General features: G+C 52.4%; 1 protein-coding gene across 4 annotated transcripts in view; it reads left to right on the plus strand.

The window, feature by feature from the left end:
* Nucleotides 1-1,810: 1,810 nt before the first annotated feature.
* The window catches only part of SRRM3 (serine/arginine repetitive matrix 3), a 55,113-nt gene continuing 36,998 nt past the window's right edge, over nucleotides 1,811-19,925 (plus strand). For all 4 annotated transcript variants that reach the window (XM_072752917.1, XM_072752916.1, XM_072752918.1 and 1 more), the window contains exon 1: nucleotides 1,811-2,001. The gene's annotated coding sequence lies outside the window, so the exon portion shown is untranslated. The remainder of the gene's footprint in view (nucleotides 2,002-19,925) is intronic.

Consider the following 19,925-nt stretch of genomic DNA (forward strand, 5'->3'; position numbering starts at 1 on the left):
AGGGGCAAATGGAGAAAAACCAGCACAGATGGTGATGCTGTTTGTTGAAATGAATAACGCAAGAGGAGCCCTTTTTGGAAAATTAGCTGTTTGGTAGAGAGCCCAAGGTAGAGGCCTATTCCTCTGTGGCAGGGCAAGGGAGTATAAGGGATAAGGGAGCTACTGGGGCTGAGGGGATGCCCAGGCATCGGGGTTCCCCATCCCAGGTCTGGTAGAAAGAGGGCCCAAGGCAGCCGGGGAGGCTAGCTTGCAGCCAGCTTGCAGGGTCCTCTCTCCTTCTTCCCTGAAGTACCTCTCTCTGTGAAGCCCGAGGTGGGGGATGGGGGGTGCGGGGTGCAGGGGCTGCAGGGCAGATGAGGAAGGGCAGGACAAAGTGTGCCCAGCTAGAGCAAGGTGTGCCCAGGCACTAGTTCCAAACAGTTGAGGCCAGGGCTGGTCAGGACCCAATCAGTGTGGTGAGGTTTCGTAAAGCCACCTTGATTTTATTTAAGGAACAGGTTTCACTCAGAGGATGCCCCCTTCCTGCACCGCCTCTGACCTTCCCCACACCCCCTGTGCACAACTCAGCCATGGCTCCCCGGGCAAGGCAAGGACCCCTTCAGAGGCTCTCTCCCAGCCCTGATCTGTCTACTCCCTGCTCTGCTTTGGGAGGCCTGGCCAGCAAACGGGGCAGGAAGAGTGAACACACTGGTGTTAAGCCAACCCAAGGCCCCTGCAGATAAAATATTCATGCAGCCAGAAGGCAGGAGACCAGCAGAGGACTCACCCCTGGGGCTATGAGGCTGTGGTAATGGCAGCAGCAGCTGTAGCCCACCCCACTCCCCCACCCCAAGCTTTGTTCAGCAGACTGGAATGGCCCTGTTGTGCCTAGATCCCAACCACTCAACACACACACACTCCAAAGACACATGTAGGTGAAGAAATGTGGGGAAGCGAGAGGGGGGGGGAAGGCATGCACAGACACTTGTATATGGGCACACAGGCACAGAAACACACAGACTTAGAACAAATATACTCCATCCAGGGATGACTCTCAGTGCCCTTCTTAAAATCTGAGCCCCAAGACTGTCACTTGCCTCACCCCAGTCTGGGCGCTGCTCAAGCCAGCTCTAGCACTTCCAGCCTTGTTGTTTGGGACCGGAAGCTTCTATGAGGACATGGCTAGTGAGCCTCAACCAAAGGCCTCACATTCCTGGCTTCCACTAGAGAAAGGTCTCTGGACTTCCAAAGCCTCTTCAGGAGCCGGCCCTACCCTTGAATTTCCAACTCTCAGACGCTCACTTGTGGGGCAAGGAAAAGAAGGTGGAAACTGCAGGTCAGACAGCTGCCCAAAGTCACAAAGAGAGTAACCAAAGGGTGACTTGAACCTATGACTCCAGACGCCCAAACAAGCACCACCAAAGGTCCAGAGATTCCGTTCTCAAATTCCTCTCCCAGTTAGGATGGCCCTCCCCCACCCCACCCCCGCACCACCCCTCCCAGCCTCAGTCAGCTATCGGGATGCAGGATAACAGGGACCTCCTGGGGCATCTCCCAGTCGGATCCCAGGACCTGTTAGACACCAGCTGCGCAGTGCCCTGGAGAGAACTCAGGATAGCGAGTTCTGCTTCCAGTTCCAAATTAATAATTCCCTGGCCCCAGGCGCTTCCGGGGGCTGGAGTGCTCCCACCCGCAGGGAGTGGAACTGATGTCGCTGGGGTGGAGTCCTTGCCCGACGCCCAGTTCCTTGCCTCCGCGGCGGGGGGCCCTCCGGGCCTGCTGGGGGCGCTGTGGGGGCCGGGCCGCTCTGGCCGGCGGGCGGACGGGGAGGCCGCCTCCATGGTGGTGCGCTGTCCAGCATTTCAGCAATCGGCGGCGGCGGCGTCCGCGGGGAGACGGAGGGCGCGGGGCCGTGGGGGCCGCGGGGCTGCCCTGCCGAGCCAAGCGGAAGAAGCAGCCGGGACCAGCGGCGCCGGAGGGCCTGGCTTCAGCACCCGGCGGAGCGAGGCGGTCAGCGGGGAGGTGAGAGCCCCTAGTGGGGCGGGGGCATTTCCCAGAGGGGCTGGGGCTGGGTTGAACCTTGGGCCTCCACAGTCGGACGGGGGGCTCAGAGTCCGCAGGCCCTGGAGCAGGGGATACGTTGGGGGACTGCAAGAGTGTTTGATAGAGGGTGTGAGGCACTGGGAAACAGAGATAAGGAACATTGTTCATTTCACTGAGAGGAATAGAGAAAGTGGGAACCCTACGGGGTCATGGGCAGGATTCCCCTGGGCATAAATGACCATGGCCTGGCCCATGAGAGGCTAGGGAGGCCCCCAGCTGCAGTCCAGTTGCCCTCCCCCAACTGAGGAGAAGGACCTGCTCCCTAGGGAAGGGAGAGACCAATGCAGGGACCCCGTGGAGATGCTGGTCACTGGCAGGGGTGGGGGGAGCAAGCCCCCACCTGAATGCTGGGCTTCTGTCCAGCAGGAGGTGGCAGCACAGGGGATGGCCTGGCCCCTTTCCCAGCTGTCCAAATGCCCCTAGGGAGGCAGGAACTGGCAATGAGAACTGGGTCTCACACAGGATGGCATTTACTCTCACACTGGGAAGAGGATGGAGGGCATAGAAGAAAAAAATAGCCATGAGGAGTTTCGAGGGGATCTCTGTGGCTTCCCTGAATGCCCGGGGAGAGTTTCTGAAGCTCAGAGTGGGCCTGAGCTCAGAGCAAATTTCTGGTAAAAAATGAGAGATGAGAGAAAAGACGCAGCCTCTGCCTCTCCTCCTCCTCCCCCTTCCTCCCAGGGCTCCTGCCAGGGCAGTGTTGAAGCCTCCTGCAGTTCCTGCTCCTGGCAGCAGGTCCATTGTGGGGATGGGTTTGGCAGAGAGCAAGAGAAGGGCACCCAGGTCTGGCCTGGTACTCCAATACCTGTGCTGTATCTGAGCTGCGACTTCTCACTCCCTTCAGACCTCACTCACTCACCCACTTCTGGCATCAGAGGGCCTGAGCTGGCCTTTTGTCCTGCGTCAAGAGAAGAGGCAGGAACTTAAACAGAGAGCAGGGCAGGGGCTGAAGACTTTCCTTGTGCTTCTGAAGGTTGTGGCCCCAACAGATACCAAATTCCTCCCCAGACAGAAATAGGACCAAGCTGGCTAGGAAATTGCTCCCACACATTACCAGCTTTTTGGTTCCTTAACTTTATGCCCCATCCTACTCACCTGTGAGGGGTGGAGGAGGAATTCTTGAAGGGTGAATAAAGACTTGATTAGATTTTAAGAAGGGATAGGTGGGTAGGGCGTCATGGACTCTGAAGTCTGAGAGACATGAGTTCAAATCTAAGCTACATGACTTCAGATACACCACTGATCCTTCCTGAGCCCATTTCCCAACCAGTAGAACAGGTGTCATGTTAACAGCATCTACTTTGCCATTCAAAGAAATAATCCAGACAATGGATGGGAGATTACTTTGGGGCTATAAAATACTGGGCAAGTGTTAGTCGATTGAATGCAAGTAAGAATTTTGTAAGGAGGAGCTGGATAAAGGTGGGAAACTTTTCAGCATTGTTTGAAGCCCATCTTTCTCTTCCCAGAGGAGCTGAACGTTGGCTGAAGGCCTCATACCAGGCTCCATGCTAGGCACAGTACTACAGATGACTCAGTTAATCCTCACAAAAGCCTCCCAAGGAAGCCATAATTGTCCCTATTTCACAGCTGAGAAATGAGACCAGTAACTTTCCCAAGGTCATGAAGCTACCCAAGCTGTCTTCCCTGGGACAAGAGTATAGCTGATGACCTGTCCCAGCCTCTTGATAGCAAGTCCCAGTTAAATGCCAGTTTCTTGATTCATGATGCCAGCTTTCCAGGTGGGGAGCCTGAGGCGTATGAATGAGGGTGTGCGGTGCAGTGAGGAGCTGACTTCCCCAAGGTCACTGGGATATTTCGGAGGTGGAACGTGCTTTGAACTGGCCAGCTGGGTGCCCCCATCGCAATCCACCCCTGCCACTGTCACTCCTGCCAGAGGGGGACTCTGGGTCTGGCAGGCCCATCTGCTCACTGCCGTACCCACTTCTCACCTCCTCTGCCTGCCAGCCAGTCTCTTGCTGACCTCAGCAAGCCAGTGACTGCCTGTTCCTTTCTGAGCAGTTAGCCCCTACTTCCCTGAGATGGGACCGTAGTCAATAGCCACTGCCAGCACTGCTGGGGTCAGCCTCCTCTACTGACTTTTCTCTTCCTCTGTCTACTTCTCATTGCCCTGGGGGCAGAATCAAGGCTCCTCCTGTCCCAGCAGCCATCAAGGGCTCTGCTGAAAGATGAGGGGAGCCCACTCTCTCTTCCTTGACTCCTTTACACACTCCAAGCCCCTGCTGGGCACCTGTCACTTCACACACATGACCTCATTTCACCCTCACAAAACCTGGTATCAAAGGTGTTTTTGCTCCCTTTCACAAAGGAGCAGATCAGGGCATGGAAGTGACATGACTTTGCCAAGGTCACAGAACAAGGTCTCAGTGCAGCCCATGCCCACTGCTGCAGAGACCCAGTGTGGCTTCCACATCATTCTGTCCTCAATTCCCCAGGCTCTCCTGGGTGAGGGTCAGCGGGCACTGTGGGCTGGCGGGAGGTGGGAGGAGGCAGGTGGTACAGGTAACAGAAGGGCTCTGGGACAGGAGTCCAAGGACCTTCTTTCTGGGCCCATCCCTAACTGACTCCTTCTGTGACCTTGAGCAGGTCCCTACCTGTCTCTGGGCCTCAGTGTCCTCAGCCATAAAACAATAGGGTTTGACTAGATGACCCCCAAAAGCCCTGCCAGCATCACAATTTTAAGATCTCTCTGCTCTATAAATCTGTATGTTGGGAAGCCTGTGGTTCTATTGGCAAGCTAAGAAGTCACCTCCAAGTGTTTCAATGTTTGCTTTATTAGTTGGAGCTGAGATTTAAAATTCATCCGCCCCTCCCATCTACAAACTTGGGGTCTTTTTTTTTCAAACTTGGGGTCTTAACTAGAAGGTAGACCTTGGAGAGGCCCAGTAGCTTACGTGGAGACCCCAGATCCTTTGGCTGAGCCAGGATTTAGCTGTCCTGGCCCAGGATTGGAGGTGACCTGCAGGGTCACTGAAGGTATCCCACACACACTTCCCAGAGCTGTTCATCAGACTCCAGGAGCTCCCAGGACACATGTGCACAGGCCCTAAATCCAGGGAAGCATCAGTGGTGCTGTGGTTGAGGCTTATTCAAAATGTCTTGAAGAGAGGGAGGGATTTTGCACCTGATGCTCTGAAGAGCGGATGTGGGGCCTTGGAGAGGGAATGAGTCGGTCCGGTGACTAGTCCAGTCTGAATGGGGAGGGATGTCAGGCAAGAAAGTTCCTCCTCAATTCTAACACCCGCCCCCTGGGCCCAGTGAAGGGGTAGGGAGCTCAGAGAGGTGGAAGGATCAAAGAGGGTACTCAGTGAGAGTGGGTTCGGAGAGGAAGGGGGGTGATGGGCTGCTCTGTGAGAGGAGACAGAGATTGGTGAGAAGGCAGGAGGCCCAGGTGAGCAGAGGGGCTTATGATAGGGAGGGGCACATCACCAACAGTTACAGACCCCAGGCTGGCCCAGCCTAGGTTGTCACTGTGGCTTAGTGTCTGCTAACACCTCTGGCTTCTGCCCCTTCACCTTCTTCTGGGTCATGAGCACAGGAGGGTGATAGCTCCATCCCCAGTCATCCCTTATTGACTCCATGTCATCTGAAATGGAGGTCTCAGGGGGCCTGGCCAGGTGGCTGGGTCCAGGTTGCCCAAGTGGCCATGTGTGCCTTAACTCCAGAGCAGCCCCCAACCCCCAGGGACACCTCTACCCCCAGCCAAAAGCTGCCAGCCCATCCACCTGAGGCGCTGCGTCCTGAGCATTCAGCCTGGCCTCAGTCTCCTGCCACCCTCACCCTGGCCTCTTGCCCACTGTAGAGGCTGCTGTGCCAGCTGAAGTTGGCAAGCAGCACCACAACTCCCTTAGCATCCTGCTGGGGTCTTTGAGCCCTATGAGGTGGTCTGGGCCCATTGAACTGGACCCTGAAGTACAGGTAGCTTTTACTGAACTGGGGAGCTCTTGGCCTACCTGTTTTATTTCTAGCTTTGAGTATGGCCTGTGACTTGAGACCCTTCCCACACTGAACTCCATCCCTACCACCATCTCCCACAACTCCTCAGGTTGGAGACAGGTAAAAGCAAGTTTCATTGAACTCTTGTGATTCCAAGAATGGCACATCTGCCTTGTCCAAGACTTGAGAAATAGAAAAACCGAAGAGAAAATAGAAATCACCTGTAGTTCCGCCACTTGGAGATAGCCACTGAGAACATGGGGGATGTTTCTTCCAGGATTTTGTCCATGTGTTCATAGATATGTAGAGTTAAATAACTGAGAACGCACTGGTGAGGGAAGCCAGCATCCTATATTTCACTCTATCATGAGAATTCTCTGATGTCTTTAAAGATTCTTCAAAAAGCTTGCTTTTAATGGCCATTTGAAGGCTGGACATGGGTGGAGCTGCTTCCCAAAGGAGCTGGTGGGAGCTGAGAGGAGAACATCCCCCCCTTCCCTCCTGAGTGGAGCACACCTTTCAGGTCTTCTTGCTGTGGGTTTCCTAGGAGAGGATGGCCAAGGGCCCTATGACAATCAGCCAGGGATTGAGGAGAGAAGGGCCAAAGCTGCTGGGGGAGGAGTAGCATGTGAGGGTCATGCATCTCCTGGAAAAGGTGAGAACCTGGATCCAACAAGACCTCAGAAGAAAGCTTATAAGGAGAAGTCAGGCGATTGCCAGTCTCCTGGGCTCTGATATCATTTGGCCCCAACCTCCACAATCAAGTCTGTTTCCTCCCCTGTAAAATGGGCATATTGATATCTGCCACCTGATGTGCTATGAGAAGTGACTCAGGCAAGGATAAAATCGAGTGTACTCCCCTCAGACATGGCAGTCATCTGAATATGAGACCACACGGTCAAGATCTACTGAATGCCTCATTATAATGAATAATCTAATGTGGCCATAGCACACAGGGCATGCCTGGGAGTAGAGGGTGGAGGGCAGCCCAGGGGGAAGTGACAGGCCCAAACAGGTCGTGAAGGATCTTAAGAACCACTGTAAGAACTGGAGATTTATCTGGAAGGCAAGGGAAGTCAAAGAAGGCTTTGGAGCATTGTCATGAAATGGTCAGATATGTACTTTAGGAAGCCCACTCTGACTGCATTGGGGCAGGGGGAAGGATGGAAAGAGACCAAGGACAAACACGCGGGTGGGGGGGTAGGAGGAGGTGACTACAAAGGGGTCAGGTACTGGAGACACGCCACTGGGAGATTTGAGAGGGGTGTATGTGGATGTGGGAGAAAGAAAGAGCTGTGGGCCAGGGGCAGGGCAAGTTAAGAGGCAGCCTACCCCTATGCCCAGCTCCAGCTGCCGGCATAGCCCTCAGTATCAGAGAACTCCAGGCTGGGGGAGCCAGCTTCAAGACTGGCAGAGGAGCCAAGCCACCCCTCCTCCCATGAGGAAGCTAGGACATTCAGCAGGTCCTGCCTCTAGGCAGCCCTGTCCCCCCTCCCTGTCTGGCCTTGTCTGACATATGTTTATTGGTCCTTGTGACCCATCCATTAGTGTCCCCAGAACACCTCTCTTCCCTGCCTCAAAATTCTCCTTCTGTCCCCTGCTCCTCATGTATCAGAAAGCAGAGACGATCATTCATTCATTCATTCATTCATCCATCAAACTTTTGCTCAGCAGCTCCTCTGAACTTAAAAGCTCACTTACCATTGTCATCCCCAAATTCTGTGCTAGGCACTGGAACCCAACATCTAGCAGGGAGCAGGCCCATAAACTGGTGAATGTTTTGAGACAGAATATGGGTTAATGAGGGAGCATTCCAAGGACAGCTGAGGCACTGGCAGTGGGAGAGGTTGCTTGCCCAGTTGACTTTGGAGCCAGCTTCACAGATGGACTTAATAGGAGGAGTACAGGTTTGCCAGGGGAAGGAAAGGCGGAAGGCATTTTGGGCAGAGGGAATAGCGTGAGCAGAGATATAGAGGGAAGGACACCAGGCACTTGGGGAGCAGTGTGGCTGGAGAGTCGGGGTCTGGGCTCAGGTACTGAGAACCAGGCTGGAGAGGGAGGTGTCCAGGGAGTCTGGCCCGCAGGAAGAACCAAGAGATGTTCCCAGCAGGTAAGCAAACAGCCAGAGCTGTTTCGGGAAGGTCACCCCCGAAGGGCGAGCATGATTTGGACAGATGGAGCGAACTGGGGACCTGCAGTGTATTTTCAGGACACGGGTCACATGGCCTGGGGCCTCTCCTACTGCAGCTCAGCTTCTCCCCACCCGGGCACCCAGAACCACTGCAGCCATGGTCTCTGGGTGCAGCGTACCTGCCTTGGGGTTTCCGGACCACCAGTGAAAAGCAGATTCCTGGGACCCACCCATAATGATGGAGTCAGTGTGGGTCCTAGGGGTCTGCATTTTTAAAGCTCCCAGGTGAGTGTCCATGCCAGAGTTGGGAACCAACATCTCATCACTTAGCACACACTGTTGCCTTTGCCAGGATGCCCTTCTTCCCCCTTCCTCTACTTCTCTGAACTTCAGCCTCTGCTCCCATGTCTTATGGACAATTGCTCATTCCAAGCTCTCCTCCCTCCGTGGGCCCCTAAGTGTCCTGTGCTAAGTGTCCTGTCCTTCCTTCTGGGCCGTTTTGTCCTCTGTCCTGGCTGGTTGTCTGCCCTCCCATCTCCCTCGATAATCACTGTGAACACCCATTAGGCATTTCCCAAGTGCTGGGCACCGTACACTGTATTTCCCATGTACCAACTCATCCGTCCTCACAACATCCTATGAGGGAGTCAGGTGCCAGTGTGGGGGATCCTTGAGACACAGGGCGGTTAATGAGGTCACCAGCATCACCCAAATAAGACCCGATAGGAATAAAGAGGCTGCGCCGTTCGATGATAACACAGACCAGGAGCTCTTTGAGGGCAGAAACCCCGTGTTAGTCACTGTCACAGGTCCTCAAGGCAAACACAGGGTCTAGCCAAGGGGAGGTGTTCAGTGTCCTCATCTGTAGGATGGGCTTAAAGATGATGATTCCCTTCCAGGGCTGCTTTGCAGCTTGGGGAAGTCCATGGCCCTGACAGGGTTTGAAGCATCGAGGCACAAGGTGCCTGGTCTGGAGTGGGGATGGTGGCAGCAAAGGCAGGGACTCCTCTCCGGGATTTTAGGGCAGAAGAGTTTTCCAGACAATAGCCCTCCTCTGCGGTGCTGAGGTGTGGCTTCTCCTGAATAAATCAGATCCTCTCAAACCTGGCCAGGGAGCAGGGAGCAGGGCTTGTGTTGAGGGTGGGGTCAGACGAGGCCCCAGGTGGAGACTCAGAGAGCAGCCTCCCCCACAATCTGACCTTAAGGGACTCACCCCTTTCCAGAGCAAGGAGAGCCTACCCCTCCCCGACCATTCCTGCCTCCCACCCACAATCCCTCAGGAGCCATAGGTTATTGTCAATGATGTTGTTAATTAACTGCTTAATTAACTATTTAGGCTAATCAGATTAATTGACATTAATTGGCTACCATTTGTCAAGGACCCTGGAAAGCTGTGCCTCTCAGAGTTGAAGTGTGTGACTAGGGCTGAGCAGGGGAGTCAGGGAGGAGCTGTCACCATGCTGCAGAGCTAAGGGAGCAGGTGGCAGGCAGTGGCAGGACCAAGGGCACCAAGACGGCCATACAGGGACTTTGTGTCCCCCCACTGGCTCTCAGGGGTGGGCCCCTGAACTCCTGAGTTCTGGCTCTTCATACTCTTCCTGTCTCTCTCTCTCTTTTTTTTTTTTAAGATTATTTATTTATTTATTTATTAATGAGAGACACACAGAGAGAGAGAAGCAAAGACACAAGCAGAGGAAGAAGCAGGCTCCATACAGGGAGCCTGATGTGGGACTCGACCCGGGACTCCAGGATCACACCCTGGGCTGAAGACGGTGCTAAACCACTGGGCCACCTGGGCTGCCCGTCTTCCTGTCCTTAGTTGTGTTGAAAAAGGTCTGATGAGGGACCAGTGGGAAAAGGGAGATGCCCACCAACCCTAAGGGTTGTAAAGACCTTGGAGTAGGGGAGAGAGACCTTAAAATCCTAAATAAGCCAGGATCTAAGTAGGTCACCACATAACAACTGCTGGGTGGCATGCATATATTCGGTTCAAGAAAAAGAAAAAAAAGGAAAAGATGAGCAGTAAAGGGTAGATAAAATATGCAAAATATTAAATGTGATCAAGTGATCAGATTTGCATTATTTAGTCAATTACAGCCCCCAAAGCCCACAGTACATTTTTATGCCTGTTTTAAAACACAACTTACAGTTTTAAATTATAGCACTTGAAACAAAAAAGAAAAAAAACTACTATGAAATGCATCCTACGTTTTAGAAAAAGAAAAAAAAAAAGCCAACCCACTCAAAACTGGGAGTGTGAATTCAGAGCCGCTCTCTGAAGCTTAAATGGCTCCTACATCCAGTCCAATGCTGGGCTGGAAGTTGGTAGCCTTGACTTTTTTGCGGAACTCCTGTGGGTCCCTTCTCTTCTCCAAAATCCTGGGCCTGTCTTCCTGAGAGAGTGTTTAACGTGGAGCACAGGAGGTGTGAATTTTCAGTATTCCGGAGATGAATACAAATGTGAGGGGAGAAGAGGAGTCCATTTTTGCAGGAGGGTCAAGTTGCCAGGATGAGGTGGGGAGGCACTTCCTCGGTAAGAGGAGAGCCTTGGTGACAGAGATCTCGAGTTTGGTAAGGGAAGACCTAGAGAATGAATGTGGGGTCTCTCTTCCCCTTTACTGCCCAATCCTGCAGCCCCTGGGGGAAGAAGGACCAGAAGAGACTGGAGGCTGTTGCCTAGCAACAGGAGGCGCATCTGGATCGATGGGAATGGCAGGCGAGGCTCCAGCCCCCCAGCTCGGCTCTCTCTTTGATCTCCTCCCGGCCCAACAGAAACCTGGGGGGGATGCCCAGGGCAGCCTGCTTGATTAGAGCTGAGTCAATACAGCGAATTTTCCATAATGAGATTGTGTGGGCCTTGGAGGCAGCTGCCCTGGCTTCTCCTGTCACCCTCCCCAGTGGGTGGAAGGGGCTTGTCTCTGTCCCGTACATGTCCTTCCTGCTGAGAACCCCTGGGGCAACACATCACCACCAACTTTGATTCTTCGAAGTCTTGGACTGCCAGAGACTCAGAGCCCAGCCCGACCCTGGCCCCAACCGTACCCAGACCCCTGATACTTAATCCAGATGGGAACACTGAGTCTCAAACAGGAAAAGAGATCTAATCATACAGATTCTGGTCCATTTATCCTTCCTCAGCCCAGCTCCCAAGTGTGGGAGGGAGAAGCAAAGTAGGCTGGGTGGGACAGGGTTTCTGTTCCACTGGAGTGCAGGGGAGGGAGTCTAATATACAGACTTGGGATCCCTGGGTGGCGCAGCGGTTTGGCGCCTGCCTTTGGCCCAGGGCGCGATCCTGGAGACCTGGGATCGAATCCCACGTCAGGCTCCCGGTGCATGGAGCCTGCTTCTCCCTCTGCCTGTGTCTCTGCCTCTCTCTCTTTCTCTCTCTCTCTGTGTGTGACTATCATAAATAAATAAAAATTAAAAAAAATTAAAAAAAAAAAAAAAAAATAATATACAGACTTATCTGTTTGGGATCCGCACTGGTCTATACAGATCTGCCTCCCAGGTTGAACTGGTCTGCATTATTTTCTTTCTTCCTTTCTTTCTTTTTTTTTTTTTTTTTTTTAAGATTTTATTTACTTGGGATCCCTGGGTGGCGCAGCGGCTTGGCGCCTGCCTTTGGCCCAGGGCGCGATCCTGGAAACCCGGGATCGAATCCCACATCGGGCTCCCGGTGCATGGAGCCTGCTTCTCCCTCTGCCTGTGTCTCTGCCTCTCTCTCTCAATCTGTGACTATCATAAATAAATAAATAAATAAAATTAAAAAAAAAAAAAGATTTTATTTACTTATTCATGAGAGACACAGAGAGAGAGACAGAGACATAGGCAGAGAGAGAAGCAGACTCCCTGTGGGGAGCCCGATGTGGAACTCGATCCCAGTACCCCGGGATCACAACTTGAGCCGAAGGCAGATGCTCAACCACTGAGCCACCCAGGCACTCTGCATTATTTTCAATGACCGGTATTGCATGTTTGGCTCTATTACACTGGACTATAATGCTGGTCTGCATCGGTCTCTGGGTTCCCCCACTGTCCTCTGTTGATGGATCTAGTCTGAATGCCAGCTTCAGGCTGTCCATGGCCTGTCCTGGGCTATACTGGCCTGTGCTGGTCTCATCTGGCCTGTACTGCCTTTACTGTGGGTTCCTCTGTGGGGAGCAGACAACAGAATCCTCCTTATCCATAGAGACCTGCCTCCCAAATCCTCTGCTCTAGGAACCTAAATCAGACCCAACAGGAACAGAGACAGAGGCCCCGGGCTGATAGGTGGGAGCCTGGGTGCCAGGCAAGTCGTTTCTGCCCATTCAAAGACAAAACTGAACTCCAAGTTTTGCAAAGTATATGACAATGTAACCTGTGCAAAAATACCGACAATTGCAAAGTCTGGGCATATTGACAGTAGGAACCAAGGACCTTTCCTGCTGAGGTCTCTGGCAGTGGTAAAAAACAAGTAGTGAGCTCCCCATCTGTGCAAACACAGACTGAATTTCAACAAAGTCTCACAGATGGTTCAATAAAGGTTCACAGTTTGGTTGCGTTGTGCCAAGCTCTGTGCTGGGCAAAAAGAGACATAAGGTTGGATGTTACCCTTGGAGAGCCCTTGGAGCCACTGGTCTTGAAGAGCCCTCATTAGGCCAGGGAGCAGTCACAGTAGAAAGAAGTAAACGCTGAGTGGTGGCCGGAGGGCAAGTCTCTGAGAGCACAGCAGAGGTGCATCCCCCACCCGAGGTCAGGGAAGGCTTCATAGAGGAGGAGATGCTTGAGCAGCATCTTGTAGGAAAAAATGGAAGGGAAAGGGCATTCCAGGCAGAGGGAACAGCGGGGGCTAGTGTGTTCTAGAGTGCCATGTGCCTGAGACACAGGGGGTCTGTACAGGTTGCTCAGGACCCAGATGCCAGCTAAGCTGCCTCGGCTTTCTCTGTAGACAGTGGGCTTGCCCTCCCTCCCTGCCTGCCCTGACTCCCCATCCTGACTCTAGGATCTTGGCCAGCCCTGCCGGGGCCAGACTGGATGGGAAGGAGGGGCAGGAGTTGGACCACGAGGGCTGCAGCCCAGGCTGTGGTACCAGCACCCTCGTGGGCCAGGCTGCCTGTCCTCCTGGAACTGGCCCTTCCGCCAACCCAGCCAGACCCAGCCCGGGGGCTCTGGCCAGAGCCTTCCTCTGGCTCCAACGGGGGCAGCAGGAAGCTCAGCTGCTGAATAATTAAAAGGAAGGCTTTCAGCGGTTCTCCCTCCCCCCTGCAGCCTCTTCTCGTGGGTTGGGTAACAAATAGCAGTGCCAGCACCTCCCAGGAGAGACTCCAAGGAGGCAGGGAGGAAACTCACTCTGCTAACCCTCTCGTTGCCGGCCTGTCTGAATGCCTTGCTTCCCAGCCTCATGCTGCAGGGTCTTCTTACCAGGGGATTCTGGTCCAAGTGGTTTGGTATCCATGAAAAGCCACCTTGTTGGCCTGCTAAGTCTTTCCAAGGTGGTGCTGATTTGGGATGGTACTTATCTACTCGATCTGTTCTGATTTATACTGATCTTTATGTCTTACTGGTTAACTCATGCCTGTAGTGGTTCAGACTGGATGGCATTGTTTATGGGTAAAACTAGCAGTTAACTTACTGTGTACCCTTAATTTAAGGGCTAATTACTTCCTCCCTAAACAGAGGAGGCATTTATATTAATCCCATTTTACAGGTGTGGAAACTAAGCACAGAGGTTGTCAGTTTAGGTTACGTCAGTTTACCTAGTAAGTGACTTGAACCCGGGCTGGCTCTTTGGCCACTTGCTGATCTGCACCTGGACTGGGCTATCTCTTAGGGTTAGACCTCTCTCCAGAGGGCAGGGACCCCCAAAAGTGAGGGCACTGGGCAGCAAGAGAGCTTTCCAGAATGAAATCTGACCACGACCTCCCCAGTTCAACAGCCTTTCCTGGTTCCCCATCGCCTGCAGAGTATGGTCCTAGCTCCTCTGTTCCCTCTCACCCCCTCTCTGGGCCCTCTGTGCTCAGTCATGCACAAGCCCATGCTCTTCCCTCTTTTCTCTTCAAGACTTCTTCCCACACACCCCCACATTCTGCCCAGAACATCTTTCCTCCCCTTCATTGTCCCACAGCTCCTCCTTAAGCTTTAAGATCTTGCCTCCAAGAAGACCTCCCAGCTATGCTCCTCCGCAGGAACCCCAGCTCAGTTGATATCTCTGCCACATCCCCCATCCCAGAACTTATCTTGCTACATTATAGGCATCAGTGGCCACTCACTGAACAGCTGTGACGTGAATGAGTGACCTGAACCTAGAGATGAGGGGGCTGTTACCTGATCCTGTGGCCCTTAGCCCCCAGCCCTGCCCTCTTGCACAGGTTGCACAGGAAGGCTTCCAGTTTGTTCCACCCACTACTTGATTATCTTTGCCCCTCTGCCCATACTCATGCTTATGGGCTGGAGGTTGAGAGAAGTGTCCCCCAGGGAAGGGTGGGGTTAATAGGAGACAGTCCCCTACTGCTCTGGGAGACATGTCAGTGCGATGGATGCAGCCTGGCTTCAGTGCCAGGGATGGGAGTTGGGGTAGGGACACCTTGTGGACTTCTCAGAGATGAGTTTTCTTTTCCAGCCTGATAACCACTATGGTTGCACACTCATTTTTACAAAGACCTGGACTTAGTTTCACAATCTAAGTACCTGATTTCCTGTGTGTTTGTAAGTTCCACCCTGTTTCTGACAGCCACAAAGAATCTTTTTTCTCCGAGAAGCTCAGGAGGCCTGCCCCGCCCCGCCCCCTGTCCACACACTGGGCTTCTTCTCCAGAAGGGCTCACCCTCTGTTCACAGACCCCACCTTCAGCGCATCATGCATCCCACACACCCTCGCCCTCTGTCCTAGATCCCTGGGCCCTGCCTCGCCTTTGCCATCAGCCTGTGCTATGCCCTGCCTGCATCCCCCCTTCCTACCAAGGACTGAGACTCATCCTTTGAAGGGCCCATTCAACCACCATCGCCTTTGTGAAGCCTTCCTAGAGCTTCACAAACACAGACAGACCCCCTCTGGTCTCTTTTGTTCTCCCAGCATGAGGTGAGGTGAGGAGGGTAATCAGGATCTGTCTTGATAACAAGCTTGCCACTGAAAGAACAACCATTCCATCACACTAGGAAGTAGGGGGTATTGTCTCCATTTTACAGATGAGAAAAAATGAGCCTTGGGTAGGTTTACTGACTTCCCCCTGGCTGCCCAGACACAAATGGTAGAGTTAGAATTCAAACTCAGGTCTTCTGGCTCTGAATCCAGTGATCCTTGTCTACCCATGCCCCACCTCCATCTCTGTCCTGGGCCAATGGGAAACAGCAGGAGGACCTTAGTGGCAAGATGGTAATTGAATTGTGGGTGACCAGGGATCCAGGGCTTGCTTGAAGCTGTGGAAATCTGTACCTTGAGGGGGTGGTGGCCCTGAGTACCAGCACTGTATCTGGGGAGGTGGTCTCTCAAGGGCAGGGGCAGGTAAAGGAGCCCCCAGGGGAAGGGTGCTGCTCTCTAGGGGAACCAAGGGGGCCCCTGGGTACCCACCTTGGGGGTGCCCCAGTGCTGGAGGCTTAGAAGATGGGGAGGGGGAGAAGTGGCCAGCAGGGAGGAAAGGGAAAGTAGGCAAAGTCAGTCCAGCAAGCTCCTTGGAGTGGTGCCCACCCACTGCCCTGGCCAGCCTCTGCCTCACCTCCCTCCACAATCAACCACCTGGTTCACTCTTGGGTTTTAGTATTCCCAATGTAATGACAACTCCTACATCAGGCCCAGATCACAGCCTCCCAAGTGCCAGACCCCTGCTCTGAGGCTTCCTAGGCATCTTCACCTGCACGTGTAGGGATTCCTCATACCCGCTATGTCCTGAAGAGGACAGTGCCACTGACAAAGCAACGAGGGTGACCCCCAGGACCACCGATGAGACACTCATCAAAATGCCAGGCTCTGTGAGGGATTTCCCAGGGGTTGGTCCTATACAACGAACCTGGAGGGAGGATGCTATTATTAGTTCTACCTTACAGGCAAGGAAACTGAGGCATAGAGTTTTAGTCAATTGAACAAGGTCACTCAGCTCATGAGTTCCCCCCAGAGCCTCCCTGTCTCCCCATCAAACTGGGGTTCTCCACGGCAGGGCCAGCGTTCCCACTCAGATGCATATGTGGTTCAGTGCCCCCTCTCCCAGATCTGGCCAGGTTGCTACTGACCTGAGCATCCTACCCTTCTGAGCCTCAGGGTGAGTGATCAGTTCATTAGCTGTGAGGCCTCTGTGACTGTCAGCCAACTGTACACTGCTGTATGGATGGGCTGCTTCGCCCTCAGTTAATCTCTACCAGCAAAGCCGGACTTGAAAGTCCCAGCAGCCATACTGTGTTCCATCCTGTTCTCAGCCAAGCCTGCTCAGGGGAGCCTGGATTGGGTCTGAGGGAAGGAGGTCAGCCCAGGGACTCAGCCGTAAGGCTTGGAGGTTAGGGCTCTGGCCCTTGAACCACTTCCTCGCCAGCAGAAGAGGAGATGCTCCCCTGGCAGCTGGTGTTCTCTTAGAGTTCCAGGATGTAATGTGCACATGGATGTGGCTGGCCCAGCATCTGGGCTTGCCCTTGGGACTTGACCTGATGCTGGGGACAGCCTTAGGGCTGAGCTCTGGGGGTTGATGGTGTGGCTCCCGCCACTGACACCCTCAGCAGGAAAAGGCTAGGCTGAAGACTTGCAGTATACCTATGAGTTAGTATTACCTAGATTTGCAGAGGAGAAAAGGATTCATGGGATCTTCAAGTCCAGCATCCTCATTGTCTGGTGGAGATACCAGGATCCAGAGAAGGGGAGTGGCTTTCTCAGGGTCTCACAGCCAATCAGCAGTAGAGAAAAAAACTTCCCCATTTGCTGCTCCACCTCCAAAGAGACTAAATGTAAATGTCCCCAGGGACCTTAACAAGTTAGGGTCAGGGTGAGAGTTATGGCTCTGGCCCCACAACTGTCTGCTTGATCCCCACAAACTCTTTGTTCTCAGTGTACCCCCACTTTACCCTCCATGTTCCCCATCCCAGTAAACGGCTGTACCATCCATCTGGTCTTCCAGGCCAGCCCATGAGCTCCCAGATGGCCAGGCTAGGGTCGTGTGCATCTCCAATGCTCAGCTTTTCATAGTGTAGGACCCAGAGTAGATGCTGCGTGGGTATTTGTTGAGTGAATAGAATGTCTACCTCCTGTTCTGAACATTCCTGTGATGGGGAACTCACCTATCCTGCAAGGAACTGAACTGCTTAGTTTTTTTCTTAAAGGTTTGATTGCTAAGAAAAAAAAAAAATACTGTCTTGGACTCAGCTGAAATCTACTCTAGATGACTTCCCTGCAAGAGTCCTGGCTTTCTTCTGGAACAGCCCAGATTGAGGAGGTCCTTCCTCTTCTCAGTGTGATCCAGGACTGGCAGCATCAAGGGCACTTGAGAACTTGTTGCAAATGCAAATTCTCAGACACTACCCCAGATCTACTGAATCAGAAAATGAAACTGCATTTTAACAAACCCTCTGGGTGACTCTGATGCCTAAAAAATCAGAGATCTGCTGCTCCAGACACCAGCTCCCAATGGCTGGTCCAGAGAGAGTCTGTATTAGAATCACTCAGGAAACATCAACAATCCCCCAGACATTCAAGTTTGGTAGGTCTGGGGTGGGTCCCAGGTAGGATTGATGTCAAGATGTTAAGATTCAAGACACCCAGTTAAGTTTCAGTTTCAGATAAACAATGATTATTTTTTTGCCTAAGTATGCCCCAAATATGAAATTCATGAAATTCAAATTTGATTCAACTGTGCATCCTAGTATTTTTGTCAAATATGGCAACCCTACCTTTTTTTTTTTTTTTTTTTTTTTTTTTTTTTTTTGTGAGAGAGAGAGAGCACAGGCATACATGCAGGGGACAGGGGCAGAGGGAGAGAGAGAATCTTTTTTTTTTTTTTTTTTTGAGAGAGAGAATCTTAAGCAGGCTCCACACTCAGCACAAAACCTGTCCCAAGGCTTAATCTCATGACCCTGAGATCACGACCTGAGTGGAAATTAAGAGTCAGACGCCCAAGTGACTGAGCCACCCAGGTGTCCCAATCCTATCTAATTCTAACAAGCTTCCCCATAGATTCAGCCAGGTTTGACCTAAATCCTCTACAATCCTTCACATATTTGAAGATAGGGATTCTGACCACCTGTATATTCTTATCACCTCCCCATTCTAGACATAATGTCTTTATTGATGCAGCCTAAGATAACATGCACTTTTGGCAGCCACAATATGATACTGACTTCAAATCGGGTTTGTGGCCATTGAAAACCCCTAAATCCTTCATAAATATGCTGCTTCTAAATCATGTCTACCCCATTCCAATTTTAGAAAGTTAACTTGGGGCACCTGGGTGGCTGAGTGTCTGTGGTTGAGTGTCTGCCTTTGGATCCCGGGGTCCTGGGATTGAGTCCCACATCGGGCTCCTTTGCAGGGAACCTGCTTCTCCCACTGCCTGTGTCTCTGCCTTTCTCTCTCTGTGTATGTCTCGTGAATAAATAAATATAATCTTCAAAAAAAAAAAGTTAGCTCAGGATCTGGCTTCAGAGTGAGGGATTTGTCTCTGTCCTGTTTTACTTTCTTCTATTCTTTCCATCTTTCCAGCCTACTGAGTCCTTTTAAAATCGAGTCTATTTAAAAGGCTTCCCAGGCGCTGCCCTTCATGAATCTGATCATCAGATTATCAGTGTTCTATCCAGTCAGTGGTGAACATCCAGATCAGACATGGGTGAGGACCAAGCCTTGTGGTCCTCCACTAAATAACTTCATCTACTGTGACATCAACTCATTTATCAGCTCCCTTTGAGTACAGGTCAATCTATCCACCAATTACTACAGTGCAGACTATTCATTCCAATAACTGCAGTGTCTCTGTCTCCTTACACAATTTCACAAGTATTCCATAAAAGATAATGTCAGGTGCCTCTCAGAGAGATCTCCTGCCTGCAGTAAGGTAGATAGATCCCTGGTCTGCTGGCCCAGCACCAGCAGCTTGGAAGGAAATGGGCTCCATGTGCAATGACTGTTCTTAGGGGCCAGGCCCCTCCTCTCAGGGTTCAGGGGTCATTCTTCAATAACCTGCTTCTGATTCTTGCCTGGTGGCAGCCTCTAACACATCAGGTGAAGTTGGTAGAATCCACCAACTATCTCAGTGAAAATCCAGGCTGACCCAGCCCCATTGCCCATATGCCCCTCTCTTTTCCTTCTAAGAGCCATTCCTGAAGATTGCACTCAGCCGGCAAGCAATCTTAGCCAGGCGTTCTCCTAGTGCTGGGGGAAGAACTGCTTGGGGTCTGGAGATCTGAGTGTGTTCAAAACTGCTCCCACTAGCTTCCCCTCCCCCACCCTCAAGGAGCTCAGGCCAACTTCCAAGCCAGGAAGCCTCGCCCAGGTCAGAGGGAAAGCATGCAGAGCAGCATGGCTCAGAACCTGGCTCCATGGGCTCCCTTGGGGCCTAAGCACTTTCTCCCCATACACTTAGCATGCCTCTTCCATCGCCAGGTGCTGGATAGGCTCTGGGGAGCCAGAAAGAAGGGATCCCTCCTCGCAAAGGGCTCACAGCTCAGAAGGAGAATCAGATGCAAACAAGTTAAACTTCAGTATCTACAGAGGTGAGGACAAAAGCTGGAGCACAAATAGATAATGGCTCATCCTTCCTGAGAAGCTGGGATAGCTTCCCAGAGGAGGTGACATTTGGGCTGGGCCCTGA

Source organism: Vulpes vulpes, chromosome 3, assembly GCF_048418805.1.
Source record: "Vulpes vulpes isolate BD-2025 chromosome 3, VulVul3, whole genome shotgun sequence".
In the NCBI taxonomy this organism is placed as follows: Eukaryota; Metazoa; Chordata; class Mammalia; order Carnivora; family Canidae; genus Vulpes; species Vulpes vulpes.